This window comes from Sciurus carolinensis, chromosome 4 (genome assembly GCF_902686445.1).
Source record: "Sciurus carolinensis chromosome 4, mSciCar1.2, whole genome shotgun sequence".
Lineage (NCBI taxonomy): Eukaryota > Metazoa > Chordata > Mammalia > Rodentia > Sciuridae > Sciurus > Sciurus carolinensis.
In genome coordinates, this window is record NC_062216.1 from 101,681,075 (window position 1) to 101,701,247 (window position 20,173).

General features: G+C 37.0%; 1 protein-coding gene across 5 annotated transcripts in view; it reads left to right on the top strand.

Moving 5' to 3' along the window:
* The first annotated feature begins 10,245 nt into the window (after positions 1–10,245).
* Cntn1 (contactin 1) overlaps positions 10,246–20,173 on the top strand; it is a 364,554-nt gene continuing 354,626 nt past the window's right edge. For all 5 annotated transcript variants that reach the window (XM_047548775.1, XM_047548778.1, XM_047548779.1 and 2 more), the window contains exon 1: positions 10,246–10,392. The gene's annotated coding sequence lies outside the window, so the exon portion shown is untranslated. The remainder of the gene's footprint in view (positions 10,393–20,173) is intronic.

The following is a 20,173-nucleotide window of genomic DNA, read 5'->3' on the forward strand; positions in this document are numbered from 1 at the left end:
ATTAATGTTATCAGAATGGCCATACTACCAAAAGTGCTATACAGATTCAATGCAATTCCAATTAAAATCCCAATGATGTACCTCATAGAAATAGAGAAAACAATCATGAAATTCATTTGAAAGAAGAGACCCAGAACAGCCAAAGCAATCCTTAGCAGGAAGAATGAAGCAGGAGGCATCACTTTACCAGACCATAAACTATACTACAGGGCAATAGTAACAAAAACAGCATGGTATTGGCACCAAAATAGGTAGGTAGACCAATGGTACAGAATGGAAGACTCAGAAACAAACCCACATAAATACAGTTATCTCATACTAGACAAAGGTGTCAAAAACATTCACTGGAGAAAAGATAGCCTCTTCAACAAATGGTGCTGGGAAAATTGGAAATCCATATGCAGCAAAATGAAATAAAAAATTTGGAATTTGAAAATTTGAATTATATGTATTCTTTATTTGTGTAGGTGGATTTAGAATGTTCAATGCTTTTGTCTGTAACTTGCCATATTTTGTCATAAATTTATGAGAACTTCAACTTGATCCTTTATCAAGACAAAAACTGATCATAGATTCTGAGTATATGAACCTTTGAGGGATGAACTCCATTCAAACCATAGCACTCACACTCTAGCTATACTCCAAGTAACTTAATGTGATCATCAGAAACCTACACTTACTATTTCATCTATAAATGAACTAAAAAATGTAATTCTAAATCATAAAACCATATCTCTGCTATTTATTATTTAAACTACTTTGCATTGTAACAAAATACCCAAGTCTTGGTACTTTATAATGAAAAGGTTTATTTTGGATCATGCTTTTTTAGAGGCTGAAAAGTCCAAGCTCAGACAGTCCCATCCAGTTAAGACTTCATTTTAGATGATAACACACAACAGGAGTGCATGTGAAAGAGGCAAGCAGTGTGTGAAGAGATCAAACATGTAGACTCCTTTCATAGTAACTAATCCAGTCTTGAGTTACCTAATCTATTACCAAAAGATGGACATTAATCCCTTTTGAGTGCAGGGTTCCATAACCAAATTATTGGTACCTATTTCTGAAAGATTCTAGCACCTCTCTGTACTGTTACATTGGGGACCAAAATATTCAGCACATGAACCTTTGGGGGACAAACTATATCCAAGACATAGTACTTAACTTCTTTCAATCTAGTTAATTTCTATTTGTTTCTAAAGATCTAATTTATGTCATTTTCTCTGTAGTTTTCTCAAATAACATATAACAGAAGATATAAGGAAATAACATCTTTTTCCACTTCTGACCAGGTTACCTTATCAATCAAATACAGATTTGCCCTTAAGAAGATTTTACTTATAATGAAGAGAGACTTACCAATAAAATCAGCTAATAAAATATCATATTATCATGATAAACTTATGTGTAAGGTATTGAAATACAGAAGGAGAAATCACTGTATCTGGGTATGGGCATGAGGTATGGGTTGAGAAGATTTTGCAAAAGAAACAACAGCTAAATTATTTTTGAAGATAAATAGGAGTTGAGATTGAAAACAGTCTAGAGGAAGAAGTGGGAGGAACAGTTTCCAGGTTGTAAGAAAAACAGGGTCAGGCAAAAAGCATGGCGTCATGGGTGCTCTGGTTTGCTTGAGTTCCTAATTATTTAATTTTTATTTTTCAAAGACAGCAAATATTTATTGGGTAACAACTATGCCCCATGGACTGACATGAGGATACAACCATGAACAAAAGAAGGTCAGTTTAATCCCTAGAGGAGCTTAAATTCTAGAGCAGAGGGAGGGCAGATATATTCTACAAGACCGACAATAATCAGATGGACACCAAAGCTGAAGAGTACAACAGATGAAAAGTTCCTTGCAGGAAATGAAGTAGGAAAGGGGATGGTGAGTTCTGATCAGGTAACCCAGGATGCCAGCTTTAAACGGGAAGATCATGGATGGGATTATTGAGAAAGTAGGGTTTCAATAAAAATCTGAAAAAGGGTTTTATGCAGAAAACAGAGAAGAGTATTTCAGGAGGCAAAACCCACAAGTCCAAAAACCTACAATTGGAGTTTCCCTTATTAATTTGAAGAAGGGTGAGCAGGCCCATTAATTTCTGATCTATTGCTCATGATTTAATCATAACCAGCTCCTCTCAGTTATTGAACATGACTTGCTGGTTTACACTGTGTATTTTACCAAACAGGAATGCCATCTTGCACTCTTGTTTTCCTGGATTGACCAGTCTTCCATTAAGAATCCACCCAATGCCATCTCTGCCTCCTTTTCTTTCCCCAGGCATATTGGGGGAATATATTTTCATATTTCTCCTTTGTAACTCTTACCCACATAATTAGTTCAGTGTGGGACATTTTGAGTGATAGAGTCAAAAACCAGACATACAGGTTTCATAAAATTAACATTGAGAGGTAGATTGAAAAAGAGAATTTAAGAAAGCAGCTTTAGAGTTCTTAGAGAAGCAGGAAGAGAAAATCAAGTGAGAATTGAGAAGTGCCATGAGGGCATGGTGGGAATTGCTCAGTTCTTGGGGGTCTCTTACTATAATTAGAAGGAAATGCATGGTCAGAAATGATTTTCTCCAAGAAAGAATATAACATATTTTTATAATAAGAGGAAGTATACAAAGAAATGGATATTGAAAATATAAGACACATAGGTCATAACTGCTCAAAATGAGTCAGGAAGAGAAGTTTGGTGAAGAAATAATTTTCTTCGTTGTAAATACAACTAGTCAGCATTCCACAGGAAGACCCACGAAAATTCAGCGAAAGCTTACCAAGTTACATAAAACTTGTAAACCAAAATCAAACAATAATTTGCCAATCTCTGAGTAGTTTTCTTTCCAACTTTTATGTCTCCTAGTTTTTTGCATTTCTAGAATGACTATGTGTGATTTATTACATTGTTGAGTTACCCTGAAACAGACTCCATGATGAAGATTTGTGCGCAAAAAATTTGCTGAGGAAAATATCTATTATGGGCACATTTTTCTTTTTGTCCTAACAGCAGTATTAAACTTTGCCTAAAATCCAACATCCAACTTTTATATACAAATCACATTTTTCTTTTTCTTTTTTCTTTTTCGAAAGTGGATGGGGCAAAGCAGGTACACCTAGTAATTTTAAATTATATTCTGAACACTGCAATGATACATTCTAGATTCTGTATTTTTTTAAAAAAATAATACTAATATGTCATTTGGTTTAGAAAACAATTAACTTTAAAGTACTCAAACTCCAAACTTAGTCCTCCCAGGGAAGGTAGCTAAAATCATTATTGCTAAATTCTTGTACTAATTTCTTATGACTACTCTCACATATCATCATCACGATGAAACAACAAAAAGATATTCTCTTCCTCGAAACAATAAAAAAGCTTAAAACAACAAAAATTTATTCTCTCACAGTACTAGAGACCTAACGTCCAAATCATTATCAAGGAGCCGAAATGAAGGTGTGAGCCAAGTTGTGCTCTCTGGAGAAGATCTGGAGGAGAGTATGTTCCTTGCTGCTCTGGCTTCTGGTGGCTGTCGGGACTCCTGGCATATGGCTGCACCACTGCAATCTTCAAGGCCAGCATGCTCAGATCTCTCTCTGCTGTGTCTTCACATCACCATCTGCTCTGTGTACTAAAATCTCCTTCTGCCTCCTTCTTATGAGGATTCATGTGATTGCATTTAGGACAATCCCAGCTGGATAATCCAGGATAATCTTCCCATCTCAAGAGCCTTAACTTACTCACACCTGCATAGACTACCATATAGGGTAAGGTTCACAGGTTCCAGAGATGGGGGGGGGGGGCATTATTCAGCCTACTACAGTTCTTTCAGTCTTAACTGAGATGGTCGGAGTGTGCCCTGTGAGTAGTTTGAGAGTAAGGTTAATGTTCAGATAGAGTTTATATTCTGAAATGAGGACTTTTGCAGGATCTCTCCTCTCTGGGATTTTCTGTCATCATTTAAAATTCTGTCTTCTTTTATCTTCAGAAGACCAGAAAGATTGTGTGGCTGCTGATGTTCTTCTGGATCTAGCCACATGTCTGGAGATGCCGGGAGCCCTGTCTTCAAGATCCAAAACAGTACAAGATGGAAAGATCACCCCCACCGTTTCCTTTTCCACATATAAATGCTTCTGCAGTTTCTGCCGACTTCTTTACTCTTCTTCAATACCAAGTCAGTTTTTTTTTCTTTTCCAAAGATTATTATTTTTATCTAGAGGGGTATTCTGTAGGAGATGACCCAACAGTAGCTATTCCCTATTACCAGAACAGACCCTCCACATTCTTTTTAAGAGTAGCATATTTACAAAAACCATAGATTTTGGATATAGACAAAGTTCCAACAATTCACAAAAGCTTGCAATCCTTTTAGAGCATTTTTCTGACAAAAGCAATTAAAATTCTAAAACAAAATGAAAGACTTTAACTATGCAGCAATGTAATTTTAAATGATTTTTGAGTCAAAAAAGTAAAAACATCAGAAAATATTTAAACCAAATGATAATAAGACATATTAAAACTCATCAGATATGTTAATGCACTAGTTAGATAAAAATATTAGCTTTAAAGGTAAATATTATTCTAAAATGAAGGGCTTGGAACAGGTGCAATAACTTATACCTATGATCCCAGTGATTTCAAAGACTGAGGCAGAAGAATTTCAAGTTCAAGGCCAGCCAGGGCAATTTAGCAAGATCCTGCCTAAATAAATAAATAAATAAATAAATAAATAAACAAACAAACAAATACATGTATGTGTGTGTGTGTATATGTATATACATACATACATATATATCCCAAATCAAAACTAAGTAAAGCAAGAGAAAGGAAATAACAGAGATAAGAGCAGATATCAATAAATTAGAAAACAAATACACAAGAGAAAATAGCAGAGCCAAATTGATATTTGAAATGATCAATAAAATCTCTAAACCCCATGGAAAACAAGGAAAAAGCCCACCAAACTTATTAATAATCAGGAATGAAAATTAGGTCATAAATATAAATCTAATTTAAATAAATTTGAAAGACTATCACAAACAACTTTACGTCACATGTTATGGTTTAGATGTGGTATCCCCCGAAAGCTCTCATATGAGACAATGCAAGAAGGTTTGGAGGAGAAATGATTGGGTTATAGCCTTAACCTAATCAGATAATTAATCCCTGATGGGATTAACTGAGTGGTAACTAGGGGCAGGTGGGGTATGGCTGGAGGAAGTGGTTCATTGGGGGTGTGGCTATGGGGTATATATATTTGTATCTGGAGAGGGGAGTCTCTCTCTCTCTGCTTGCTGATCACCACGTCAGCCACTTCCCTCTGCTACATGATGTTCAGTCTCACCTTGAGCCCCAAGGAGTGGAGCTGGCCTTCTATGGACTAAAACCTCTGAAACTATGAGCCTTCAAATGAACTTTTCTTCCTTTATGGTTGTTCTGGTCAGGTCTTCTAGTTGCAGCAGCGAAACAGTTGACTAAAACACCATGATATTTGAAAATGTGAATAAAATGGACAAATTCTTTCCTCTTTTTCTCTATCCTCACTCCTCTCAGTCCTCTGGGGACAGTGTGCGTTATTTAAGTAGATGAGTTTTTAATCAAAACATGGATACTGTATTCTTAGCCAATAGTTTTGACTGGTATGTAACTCCAACTCTCATTTTAAGGCATGGGAAACTGAGGTTTACCATTCTTTCCCTGGTCCCTAAGCTAATTAACTAGTCTGGAATAGAACAAAGGTGCTGTGGTTTGAATGTGTTCCCCACAGCTCATGCATTGGAAACAATCTCCAGTAGTGAGAGATGAGACATAATTTAAGAGGTGCTGAGGCCAAGCGGCAGCCTTCAGGAATGTATTGGTGCTGTTAATGTGGGAGCAGGTTCCATGTAAGGATGCTTTAGCCCCCTTCTCCACACATGCTTGCTTGTCCTTTGCCTTCCACCATGGCATGAAGTAGCCAAAAGCCCTCAGCAAATGCCAGTCCCTCCATCTTGAACTTCCCAACGTCCAGAACTGTGAGGAAATAAATTTCTATTATTATAAGCTACCCAGCCTCAGGTATGCTGTTACAGCAAAACAAAATGATGTAGTCAAAAGGTCTAACATCCAATTCTATATACACTCCAGATGATGAAAGTATCCATTATTTCAAAGAACAATTCAGAAGTGGAATTTTCAGTGTCTGTGATTGTCATTGGTAATGGAGGGACAGAACATACTAATTACAGTTGACAGTGGGAATTCACTAATTTCTGACCTCTGACTCTTTGTGAATAACAGACTGAAGCTACAATTCAACAACTGACTTGAGCATTGGCCCCTCCCCAGGAGATCTATAAGTTGAAAGAATTTGAAGGACATATTAGCTGTAAACTAAGAGTGAAGTGTCCTTTTGTTACATTATATGGTAATTCCCACTATACATATGGGGTAGTATTAAAAAGAAATTAGTAGACTCTGTTGTGAAAAATGGGATCTGTGTAAAGCTATCCTTGCAATATTAGCATGTGGCTTTTTCTGTAAGTCTGCCCTCTTGGCACGGACTGCCAAAACAAAAGGAATTCTAATCTTGTGTTTAATCCCTAGAAAAATTGAGTGGCCTTGGGAAAATTACATTTGATTTCTTCCTTCACCAAATCATAGGTGGAACCTGATGATTGAAACTCGATGATTTCTAAGATTCTTCAAACTTTCCCATTTTATGTATGTAGCATTTTGGTATGTAGCAAGTTGCTGCTGTTGACAATTTTTTTCAGTACTTAGTATTTGAAAACTGTTCCCAGTCTCCTTTTCCTATTACAGTACAGATTGTGTGTGTGCATGTGTGTGTGTGTGTGTGTGTGCGTACACATACGCATGCACACACTGCTCTGTGCATCCCTTTGCTTGTGTTCCCAATTGGCTCTGAAAAGCTAGGTCAGTGGACTGATGTGATCTTTGAGATGCTGCAGGCTGGTTTAGGATGATTCTCTTAAAACCAGTAAGCAGAGCCTCTGCTGCCTTTCTGCTGTGTTAAGTGCAGCTTGAAATTTTGATTGGAAAAGCCCCTTCTTCCACTCTCCCCCTTTGTCACATCAGGCTATGTTAGGAACTGTTCTCCTGGGAAGCGTGGAAGTGAGGAAATGGTGGGTGGAGCTGAGGAGAAAGAAAGGGAATCCATGCTGTGGAAAGCTGCACTGTTGCTGTAGTTTCCTTTCCCCTCACGAAGGCTTAATCAGAGGTTGGAGGAAATTGGAAGGTTTGAAGAATGTGGGCCAATGCAGGGTGAAAGAAGGAGGGGATAGCAGGAGAACTCAGTAATGGGGCCAAGGGAAGTTTAGCAATGTAATGCCTAATAAATGGAGCCCTGGGTGATTGAGGTGTCAGTCAACCAGGGAACAAGGCAAATCTGCCCCACAGTTTTCTTTCTGAAGATGTACAGATATATTCTGTACCAGACTGCCATAGTAGGGGAATTCACACTAATGTTTCTACAATTCACTTCTTCCTCACATTAGGGAAAACAAGTGACAGAGTTCACCTGCCTGTTGGTCCCCTATTTCCCATCAGTTTTCTTTGCACCTCAACAGTACTCCTACTTACTCAGATCCCAGTCTATGAGGTAGACCCCAAACTCAGCTACTGATTATGCTCTGTGTAAGTTCTAGCCCATGTGGCACACTTTTAAGTATTTTATAGATACTGGATGATGGATACACCAATTAAAACAATCCTGAAAACTTCAAAAGGCCAATGGCTCAGGGAGGAAAAAGGGCAAGAACTCTGCTGAAAGAAATATCAGAAAAGTCATTGTTCATGTGGTGGAAAAAATAATGAGTGAATATTAAGACCTGGGTACTAGACAGAGCTTCACCCAGTTACATGGCCTTGGGAAAATTACATTTGATTTCTTCCTTCACCAAATCATAGGTGGAACCTGATGATTGAAACTCTAAGATTTCTAAGATTTTTCAAACTTTCCCATTTTATTAATCACATGTTCATCAATAAGTATATGTTGTTGATAGATCTAGGTTGTCTCCCATATACTAAGCATTATATACATGCCCATCATTTTGTATTCTACTGGGCTAGTAATGATGCTTCTGTGTAAGAATACAAGGAGATTGTACCTGAAAGGGATTTGGAAAGTGTAGAACACTCTGCAGCAGACACTTTGGGCATTTAGATAAATATTGATATATGCATTCCAGGAACAGATGTATAGGTTCTGCTCTTTGAGATAATAACCAAAATTACCTGGAAAGAGTCTGTTTTATCTGAAAATATGAAGTGACTGATCAAGCTAGTAATAATCCTAATGCTATTTTTAAGTTTTGTGTGTGCCTGAATATACACAAATGGTAATTAGATCAGGAAATACATAAAGTAACATGGTCTAGTTGAAAAATAATAAATGTGCTCCATGAGACTTGTCTATCTTATTCATCACCATATTTATACTAATGTTTGTTGACAGAATGAAGGAATGAAAGAATGCATGTAGCAGAGATTTCTTTATTCTTTTCATTTCTAGTTTCAATTCCTGTGATACCCTGAGTGTTCAGTGTTTTCTTGAATATTCTGCCATCTCCTCTATTTAATGCTGGAGTTCATTGTGACCCACAGTGTTATGCTGTGGAATCAAAAGATATTAGTATTGAAAATACACATTTCCTACTACAGTATTTTACTGTCTTAATTGCCTTCTGAACCCCTCTATAACAAGTTCAATGCATTATTTGCTTAGTTCTATAGCACAGAGTGTAGCACAGAATAAATGCTCAGTAACTCATGAATGATTTGTCCAATTCAATGGAAATAATTAATGTGGATAGTGGGGGTGAAGACACAAGTCTAATGGGAAGATAATGAAGAAACTTGTCATTGTATTTTCAGTCATTTCCATTCAGTGTTAAAAAGTTTCCCACTACACAAATCATATTTATTGTTTACTGTAGATTACCTCTAGAGTGGCTTCAAATACATTCAAATACATTATTTTGATTCCTTCAGTTATTATGAAAAGAACATTTCATGAAGAGTTTGGCCTGATAGTATTAACAATGGTAAGCACTCAGCTGAGAGTAGATAACTTATTTAACATTTAGCAACAACAGTTGTTGTTTTCTCTAACAGTTGTTCATGGTCAGGTCTATTATAAACTCTTCGAAAATGAGTGGTGTCTTATGCTTAGCACTAGCTAAGACTAGTACTTATATTAGGTGGAAGAATTCTGCTGTTTCCTGGAAGGAGGCATTTTGTTTCCTAAGCACTAAATTAAGATACTCCCTGTACCCAATTTTGCCTAAGGCCTTTCTATAGCCTTCCTCCATTTAAGGAATCCCTTGGGTTTCTTGGCTTCAGATTGTACCTGGATGAATGGCAGAGGTGACAAATGGGCACCAGGAGATTTTATCCTGTCCCCCTTCACCTAAAACAGTCTAAGAATCACCTAGGTTTACATATTCTCTCTCAAGGGTCTAGCACAAAAGAAATGATGGTCCATTATCAATAGGAGGATAACAGATTGGTTAATTGTCCCTCAGTCTGATGGAGATTATTTTAAGACTTTTGCCACCAACGGAACTGCCCAAGGCCAAGTCCCTTATGGAGTTCAGTCTTAATTTATTCAATTTACTCTCTTTTGAGAGGCTATTATGCAGCGTTTTCCCATTTAAAAATACCGTTCTTACCAGATATTTTGGAGGTTTCTAACATTACAGTTCAACCTTTTTTCTACAAGTAAAACTACCATGTTACAATTAGGCAAAAATGGAAACGAAACAAAATCCTCACATTTTAGAATTTTCTTTTGATTTTTTTTCATGTAAGTATGTGTGTGTGTGTGTATAATTTCCCCCCGCCTCTCTCCTAACTGAAGTCCATGCTTCTGTACCAAGGGACTGCCTCTGATTTCTCCTGCCAAATCTCCTGGAGCAGATGGTCCCTTCAGGGAAGTGCTGGGTGTCTGGTTATGCCTGGCCCCTCCCTCCTTCTTGGGGGCCTTTAATGACAGGTCCTCAAACCAGTTTCCCTCCTGTGAGGAGTCATCAATCCAGTAGCAGCAGGTTTTGATTCCAGAAACTGCAGAGACCCTTTGCAGTTGGGTTCCTTAGCTACGCGAGTCCGCAGCAAGCCCTGGTCCGGGGTGGGGGGGTGAGAGTGATCTCTCTTCTGTCCAATCAGAGACACAGGTTTCTCTGCGGTCCCCGCCCCACTTTCCCCGCGGCCCCAATAACCGCTCAAAAAGGCTGGATTCTGCTGTCAAGTAGCTAGGGTGGGCTCCGCTGAGGCGAGGAGGGGCGCTGGGAGGGGAGATGCGCTCCCAGGTGTTTGCAGCGGAAGTGGGAAACCTGTAGGGTATGGTCCAGCTGTGCCGCGCCGAGGCAAGCAGGAGCAGGGACCAGGTAGGAGGCAGGACTTTTTCTTCTTTGCAAATAGAATAAAGAATGCGTGTTTCCATACTGTTGCCTCGCTACCCCTTCCCCCTGCCCCGCCCTTGTTACCCCCAAATCTTCTGTGGTCGCTGCAGCTCTCGTCATGAAGTACTGAGGGAAAAACTGGGGTAGAGGTTGTCGGGCTGCAGGATGCTGGAGCCCGGGGGCGGTGGGCAGGGAAGGGTGGCAGTGCCCTAGGAAAGGGAACCAAGCCCTGGTCCCGTGTCTCCTCAACTTTCCTCTCAGGGACTGTGACTGCCACCGCCGGTGACTCGTCCAAGGGATGCCATGTCGACCCGGCAGGGGCAGGGGAGGGGCTGGGGAAGCAGACATGTCAGCCACGGGAGCCGCAGGTCTTAAATCGCTAAGAGCTTCTCTTCCTCCCCATGCCTGTCTGCACCTACCGCTCTCCCCTCTCTTCACCTGCGGTCTAGACTCCAGCACATCTCGCAGAAACCTGGGAATGATTACAGTGAGGAGGAGAAGGGACTGTTTGTTCCCTGGCCTCTCTGTTAGGAACTAGTTCCCGTTGGGAGGGGGGTTGGGAAAAATCCCTGCAACTCGAAGGGCATTTTCCGATTAATTACGCCTCTATTGAGAAGACACGGGCCCTTTTCCACGATCTGCTGCAGGCTGAGGAGGGCAGAGACACGGAAGGCTTTGCCTCGTCCCTTCCACTCTAGGGTTTTCTACTGGGAATCACCACCTCACCTAGTTTTTTTCTGAAAGGTGGGTTTGGTCTCAGGGATTCCCAGAGTCAGGTGACTGTGCCCGGATGAGCTCAAGCCGCTGCAAGGCAGCCTCCCTGGGTGACCGCATCTGGGTAGTAGGTGTTGGCCCAGTGCCTGTTCCTGTTGGAGTCAGATTGCTGGTAGCAGTAGGGAGAAGAATTGCAGAGAAATCAGATGCTGCATCACTCTGGGGGACTGCAGACACCCTGCTTTAAGAATCCTGAAAAATTGGGATTATGGGAAGGAGGGAAGACGGGAGAGTTGCAGTCTCTCTCTCTCTCTCTCTCTCTCTCTCTCTCTCTCTCTCTCTCTCTCTCTCTCTCTCTCTCTCTCTCTCTTTTCATGCCAAAACCAGCATGGACATTTGTATGTGTGCGTGTGTGTGCACATCTCCAAGGTAGATCTATATATAGCTCCTGCACACCCAGCCTGGTTTGCCTGCTGCTGAGCAGGCTGCCTTAGTCTTCTGAAGCAATCTGGAAGCACTGAGTGGGAGGGGCAGAAAGAGAATCAAATTCTCCATTGGGGGAAAAGCCAGAGAAGAGACGCTCAGACTAAACCCTTCATGAAATAATGTTTCTGCAATGCACATAAAGATCAATATTTTCAAATATTATTTTGAATTCTTAAAGTGCTATTTTATCATCTATTTTTCAGCTTCATAGTGCATATACGAATCTTACCAGCCTGCAGTATAACAGACAAAATAAATACATGCTATATCTGGGATATTTTATTAAACTCATCAGAGAATAATGATGTGATTATGCATGTACCTTGGTTATTTGGGGGTAAACATATCTCATGGCAACTTACAGCTAGCAGCATATGAGGGGTTGGAAAAGGATCCACCCCTTATTCAAGATGCAGAATTATGAAACTGTGAGAACCTCTGGGGGTAATTTTAATATGTTTCTTCAAAAACGTTTTTCTTGTGGACATATTTGAATTTGTACTGCTGTTTCACATCATATCTATTATCCTGTCTATTTGTATTACATGGGCTTTCTTTTATAGATAACATTTGCATGTATTTTTCCCATTGCCTGGAATTACTCATTTCTGATGATAATCTTTCTATGGTTACTGATGAGAGACATTGAAATTTGGAAGACACAAGTGATATGCTTAAAGTCTTCTAAAAATTTCAACCGTAATGTTCTAATAACATACTGTGCATTTAGAATGCATAGCAGATTCCCTTCAATTAAAATTCTTTCCAGCTTCCCACAATTTTTGGTCCTGGTAACAAAATTCAGTAAATGTTGATACTGGTAATAATACACACCAAGGTTATCCAGTTCTGGTCTTACATGTAGTTTTGCAAAATTCAATTGAATTTCTAGAATATAATTGTAACATGCCATGTTATTTTGAAGATAAATGATTCAGTCTACCAACCTAACCATCACAGGCAGAGAGAGCTGACTTTTAATTTTGGCTCTGTAACTGCCTAATTATCTGATTTGGGGCAAGTTAATTATGATCTTAGAGTCTCAGTTTCCTTGTCTTTAAAAGGAGAGTAATAGCACCACTTTTTCACATAGCTGTGAAGGGTCTATAAAATGTATGCATATTTCCACCATGAGGGTGGGTATATAGTAGGTCATTAATAAATGGAGCTATTAATTGTAATGATCCATTAGTATACGTCAACTAGATGCACTTTCTAAATCTGTGACTCTAACGCAGACTGATCACTCCTTTCTAATGGATAACTTTTCATTTGGAAAACTAGTCCCAGTCTTGCTTTGTTGCTTGAACTTATTCCTATGTCTGTTTTGCTTTCTAATTAGACAGGAAGTACTTTGCAGGAAAAGATTATCACCTTTGTTTTTATATGCACCATCACACTGAGCATAGTTCTAAGTAACCTCAAAGATTCTTGTTGAGGAAGCACCATCATAAGGATCTACTTGGAGGGCTATGACAATGATTTGGGGATGATCTATTTATGGATAGAAAGCTAGCATTGGGAACTACTTTTGGAAACTTTTTCTGGCTCTATTATCCTCTCCATGATGAGTAATAGATGACGTGAGGTATTTCTATATCCTTGCACAAAATGATTCAATTTCCTAATCGGGGCGATGACTTTGCACTGGCTATTCCATACATTTCCTCGTAACTTATAACCTTGTAACTAACTAGGGACCTAGTTGAGAGATAGACAATTTATATTTCTCTATAAAAAGCATGCCATATTTTCTTATTAAAAAAAGAAATCAACAACTTGTTCTATTTTCACTTATTTCTTCATGTAAATTGCCTATGACCTGCATAATATCACAGAACCTATCCCAAATTGCCAGCAAGCTCCTATTTTTCATGCCTGATGCTTGTTTTAACTTTATTGGTATAGCATCCATTGTGCTTCTCTTTTCCTCCTTGAAATTTTAATTCTTGATACCATATTGCTTTTATGTCAAATTTTCTTTTTTAAAAATCCTCTTATTTCTTCTTCCTGATCCTAGCTGTTAAATGAATCCGCAAATTAATAATAATTTATGGGAAACAAAAATTTTCTCCCATTATCCACCCCAAAAGACTATCCTCATGGGTAAGAGCAAAGGCTCTGGAAAGAACCTACATGTGTTAACATTTGTAGAACATTATGCAGATAAATGAACATCAGTAAGTTAGTTGGGGATTATAATAGTGCTTATTTTAGAAGGTGTTTTAAGAGGGGAGATTGAATTCAGGGACACTCGACCACTGAGCCACATCCCCAGCCCTATTTGTATTTTATATAGAGACAGGGTCTCACTGAGCTGCTTAGCACCTCGCTTTTGCTGAAGCTGGCTTTGAACTTGCTATCCTCGTGCCTCAGCCTCCTGAGCTGCTGGGATTACAGGTGTGCACCACTGCACTTGGCTTTACTTCAGAAGGATTTTTAATGTGTTGAGATACTGCATGTAAAATATTTAGATAGGGCTTGGCCCATACCAATTATTCATAAGTAATAGCTATTGGAAGTTGTGTTTATGGTAATGATAATGCACATAGTGAAAACTGTTTATTTTTTTGCTTTTTTCCCATCAGTAGGCATTTCCCATAAACCAGCTTTTGGCAACAGATGCTACAGTTTTCATTGCTTTCTGGTTTATGGTTAGTTACTTTTCAAAACTTCCCTACATCTACCTCCTGGTATATACCGCTTATTCAGTAACCAGTTCATTCATTTTTATTCTCAACTCTAATTTGTATCCTCTGTTTTCTGTAGTACTAGTTCCATCTGTGATCACATGCCCAAATTAGTGCATAAGGCAATATATCAAGTGTCCCCAGGTATCAGTCTTTCTGCTTTAATCTAAGATGCCACATACTATTATGGGTATGAAGTATCTTGAATTTTCAATATTGCTTCTACTTTACTTTGAAACTGTGACAGTACTTTAATTCAAATCTTAATGAGAACTGACTTTGGAGCAAGAGACACTTGGGTTCAACTACTAATAATAGGATTAGTTGTGTGTCCTTGGAAATATAGCAGACACTATATGTTGGTTGTATGAATGTCCTATTGTGTAAAATTGCTTTCAAAAGCATATAAATACAAACTTATATCATTAAATATGTTTTAATATTAAATCAAAAATAACATTTTATTAGAAGGAAATATCTCTAAAAAGAAGAAAAATTAAAAATTAGAAATAAAGTCTACCATACAGAGAGATCCATTCTCACTCTTTCAGTCTTATTGCAATAAATATACATAGTTATATTCAATTTATAGATTTGAGGTTACAGTGAATATTCATTTTTGCATTTACTTAACCTACCCTAAACATTAATTCATTTCATTTACTATTTCTACTAACCATGTTTTTTTTTACAGTTTCCAAATATTCATGTTTTATGTATAGTGTCTTTCGAGTGTTTTCAGTTTTTCAGTCATGGCGTTAAAAATAAATGTACATAAATTTTTGCATTTCTGATGATTTCTTTATGAAAATTTCTTAGAAGTTACCAGGGAAATATATAAATATTTGCAGCCTCTTAATACTGACAATCTGCTTCCTCAAAAGCTTATGTACAGACTTATTTTCCATGGGTAGGTATACTGATTTGGAGGGACAGTACTTTTCATTACACTTTGTATTACAGTTAAAAGAAATATGACTATTTTGATCACAGAAATTGTGTACCTAGTTGTTCTTTTGAGTTATATTTGATTTTTGGATTCAAGAAATGTTATTTTTATGCTCTTTGTATTTCTTAATTTGAGAATTTCATTAGACTTCTTATTGAAGTGTTCATATTTTTTCATAAAAAAGAAATCTGTGATATGCTGTGAAAATTTTGCTTACCTTGCTCTCTTACCTTTTTAAAATTGTTTTCTGACAGAAATTTATAACTTTACTATAGATTACAAATTTATTTGTAGTGCTATCTTTTATAGCTTCAGGACTCAAAAAACTCTTGACACCTAACAAAGAATTGAATACCAAAACACACATATGAGGTACCATTGCTGAAATTCTCTCCTCTTTTAAATAGAGATTTGGCTTATGTATATCATGTATATAACCCCCACCCCCTGTGTAAAGGCTTCTGGGGACACATAAAAAACCCTCTCTGTCTATTAAGATCCCATTATTCTTTATGAGGCTCTTCCATGAAGTCAACATTACCTTAATTCTTTCTGAGCTACTACTGTCCATTTCCAAAGTGCTAGAGGGCAAAATGTACTACAGAAGATATTAATGACCAGGTTACTCAGCCAGAGCAGGGCACATTGTTTGCACAATTATCTGAATGACTCAGGCACTAAATCTGCTTCTGCCAGGATTATCCAGATGGTCCTTAATTCACTGGATAATTGCTCACCCCCTCTACTTGATTTTGATGATATAAACCTGAGTGTGTCAGTGCTTTTCTTGTGCTGCTTCACTGTTACTCTCTAAATGCTTAGGGTTGGTCACATTCGTTTCTTTTATGAGAAACAGGTTGCTGGGTCCTTAAGCACACAGGTGTTAAGAGGCATGCAGAGCTTTCCATTAAACCCAGCTCAGTTAATTACTACAAGTGTGATTGGGGCAAACTACTTAGTCTTTTAAAGATGTTGTTTTCTTTGTTAAAACAAAACAAAACAAAACACACACATTTAGAGCTGAGTCCCCATTTCAGTTGCCCCCTCTTGGGGGTCTTCTTCCCCCCAAACCCACTCTCCATATCATAACCATAGTTGTCTTTCTAAAACCAGTCTCATGTGCCTCCTCAGCTGAAAATCTTTCAATGGAGTTCTTTTTTTTTTTTTTTCTATAATAAAATAATAAGTCTTTTTACTGCACCCAAAGTCCTTATCAAATAAACAGTCCCTGGTAACTTCTCTAAATTCATTTTTTCATTACTCAAATCTCTTCCATCTCCAGTATCCCACAGTGCTAGTCACAACTGAACTGTTCTCATTTTCCATGGTGCACAATTTCCCTTTCTTCCCACCCCCTCACATTCTCTTTTCTGGAGGAAATAACTTGTCTACTTGTATTCCTTGTAACTAACCTAACTTAACACTTCCAGTTGGGTGCCAGTTTCTAGCTACCTCCCTGGATTTTCAGTATTGAGTTTTGGACCCCTGTTCAGTGTTTCTGCAAACTGTGACACCCTACCGTAGCCCTTACCAGATTGTACTGTAATTGATTACTTGCCTATCATCTCCACTGTAAGCCCTGAGGATAGAGACCATGCCTAATTCTTCTTAGTGTCCATGGAAGGACCTCACATATAATTGATACTTAATAACTACTTTCTGAAGAAATGAAAAAATTTAAGAGGACCTTTAAAGATGTCAACAGATGAAGTAGTCATATCTTGACCTCAAAAAGAAATTGATAAAATCTACAAGTCATGTCCATCTTCACAACATTTCAACAAGATCCTGATTTTGTTGATTTATGTAAGATAGATAAAAAAGAATTTTTTAAAAAATGAATTTTATAAGGAAAAAAAACTATGCCCAGGACATCTAATAATTCTAAAGTGTTAAATGAGTAGGCATATTAAAAAAATTGACATTTATAAGGAAAGAGAAATTTGTGGGTACATAGATGATGTAGATAAACAAATGTAGCTATGTTGGAAGTAAATATTGGGCAAATTGATTCCCCTTTTCTCTGTTTAACAAAAGTTATTCTGTTATCATCTTTGGTAGTTTTTATTACCTTAGTTAACATCTCCTGTGTAAACTTATTTAATCTTTGAAAGAATTTTGAAAGTTAGATTGAGAGGCATGGTTATCCACATTTAGAAATAAAGAAACTCAGAGAAATAAGTAATTTGCCTAAGTTTATACTTAGTGACAAAACTGGACAGGAGGTAAGAACATCTTACTCATGGTTGAGTATCCTATGTAGTCTGTTCACCCCAAGCATTATGAGATGACTTCCACCACCTTGTCTAGGTTAAGGACATTAGTCTTGATTTTCATAATCAAGTCCTGAGCTGCAAGTTCTGAGCAATCTTGTAAAAGTTCACTGCATTGATACGTATACACAGTTTTTGCTTTGGTTTTTAATAATTTGAGAAGAAACCAGCTGACAGAAGTTTTGGTTCTAAACCTTTTTAAAATCTTGTATTTATTTAATTGCTAGATCATGTAGACCTTCCCCACATAAACCCCCCGTATTAGACTTATAGTTGTTTGTTTCAGACTTTCTTTGTATTTTTGGTGACAAGTACAGTGTTTTTTCCATTATCTTTTTTACTTGAATTATTAAAATAATTTTACTGGATAGTCTTAATTATAGACAATATTCAAATTCACTCTTCAGTTTGGCATACCATATAATTCTATACAGTCTTGGAGAATCAGAGGGGCCAAATATATTTTTTTTGAAAATTGTAGAAGTGTTTGAAAATAAATTTGTGAAAAAAAGAAAGATACTTATCTAGAGTAGTGATCAAGCTTAACTTGAAAATTAAAAATACTGAGACATAAGATTTATTTTTCTATCTGGTTTATGCAATGTCTTTTCTAGGATTTCACTTCAATTATTAATAAGCACTTATAGAATGCCTTGCTTTGTGTAGGCCATTGTTTTAAATGTGCTGCACATGGCACTAGAAAACCTCACAAAGCCAATGAAGTGGGCTTTTAAAATGTATTTGTTCCATTTTTCAATCAAGAAAAGGATAAACAGTATAAAGCTAATGCTTAGAGAGGTTAGAATGCACATTCAGGTTGTCTGATTCCAGTGCCCAAATGTCTTCCATCATTCTTTTATCTATACCTATTCCTTACTCCAAAGATAGCTGGTTTTAGTGTTGTGAGTCATAGTTTAAAACTTTGCTATTCTAAGTGACCAAACTCTATCCTTACACTTTCAAATATATTTATTGTTAACACAAGGAATTAAATCATTCTAAATTTGCAAATGTTTTATTTATGGAAAGCTTATAAACAAAAAGTTCGTCTACTACAGGATTTATATGGTAAGGATTCCCAAATATGAATTAGATCATTACAATGTACCATTTAAATATTTATTACTAGAATTTTGACCTAAGCATCAGAAGTTTTTATGCCTTTCTGCTCTAATTTTGCTTCCTACCATCACAAGCCCATAAACATAATTCTATCCTGAAGCTTTTAATCTGATAGTATTTAATTGTCATGGTAACTAAAGTACAGATTTTGTATCTTTAACTGGCAAGATGCCTGCTAAGATACTAGAAAAATATTGGTAATATTCCAGTGTGAGATTCAAGCCGTTTAATACAACAAACTTTTCTGTCAGATAAAACTTTCCACTCTATATTATTTTTATACATTAAGTATAACATTTAATTGAAAATCTTTTAAAATGCATAACAGATTGATTACTCTTGGTCTACATATATTATTTTGGAGATTCTAACAACTCTGGTTATTTGAAAATTGATCCAGTGTTTCTGAAAAAGTTATCTTGAGATTTTTATTTATGGGCAAGTTGAGTGGTGGTGAAAAGTGTCTACTTTCAATAAGGCACAGCATTACTGTATTTCTTTTTTTTAAAAAATATAATTAAAGAATAACAGGTGGGTGCACAGAATAGTATAGGTGCACAGAAATTATTTGACTCAATGAATTATTAGAGTATTTATACCTACAGTTAATAATAAAGAACCTGTCTTCCTGCATTCAAGCACCCCTCTGCCAGCCCCTCCCAATCACTACCACCTTGTTCTTCCCCAAAGGTAATGACTCTCTTGACTTATAAGAAAATGGAGTTGCTTTGTCTAGTGTTGAAACATAAGGACAATATCATGAAGCATGCTCTTTGTTGTATTAGATTCCTTTTGATCAACACTATTGTGAGAAGTTCACAGTTTGTTTGCATGTACCAAGAGTTCATTTTTATTACTCTGCAAAACTCCATTGTATGAATTTCCCAAAATGCACATGTTTATTCTATAGTTGAACATTTGGGTTGTTCCCAGTTTTGTGTTATTACTAATAGTTCTCCTATAAAAATTTATTACTGACTTGTCTTTTTGTAGTATATGTATATGCATTTTTGTTGGAATATAGCCATGATTAAAATTGCTGAGTCACAGGCTAAACTTAATTAAAATTTTTTAGTAGAAATTCCTCCTTTTTCCAACGTGGTTATGCTAATTTCCAATCCAAACTGTAGTGTATGAGATTACCAGCTGCTCTTTTACTTTGCTAACACTAGATATCAATAATCTTTTAAATTTAAGCTATTCTTTGGATGGGAGTATGTATAGGTAGATAAATGATTTTGGCTTATATTTGCATTTATTTCATTAATAAGTTGAACACTTTATGTGTTTTGCCCACTTAGATATCCTGCTTCAAAGTTCTCATTCAAAACTACTGTCTATTTCATTGGGTTGTCTTTTACTTATTGATTGATAGAACAGTCCTTATATATTCTAATTTGAGTCCTGTGAGAATGTTTCCAATTTTCTTTTCTCACTTTATTTTCCTTACCACTCTCTCAATATTCTGTTTTATCAACAGATAATGCAATTAATGTCTTGTTTAATCATTATTTATTACAAAGTTATGGAAA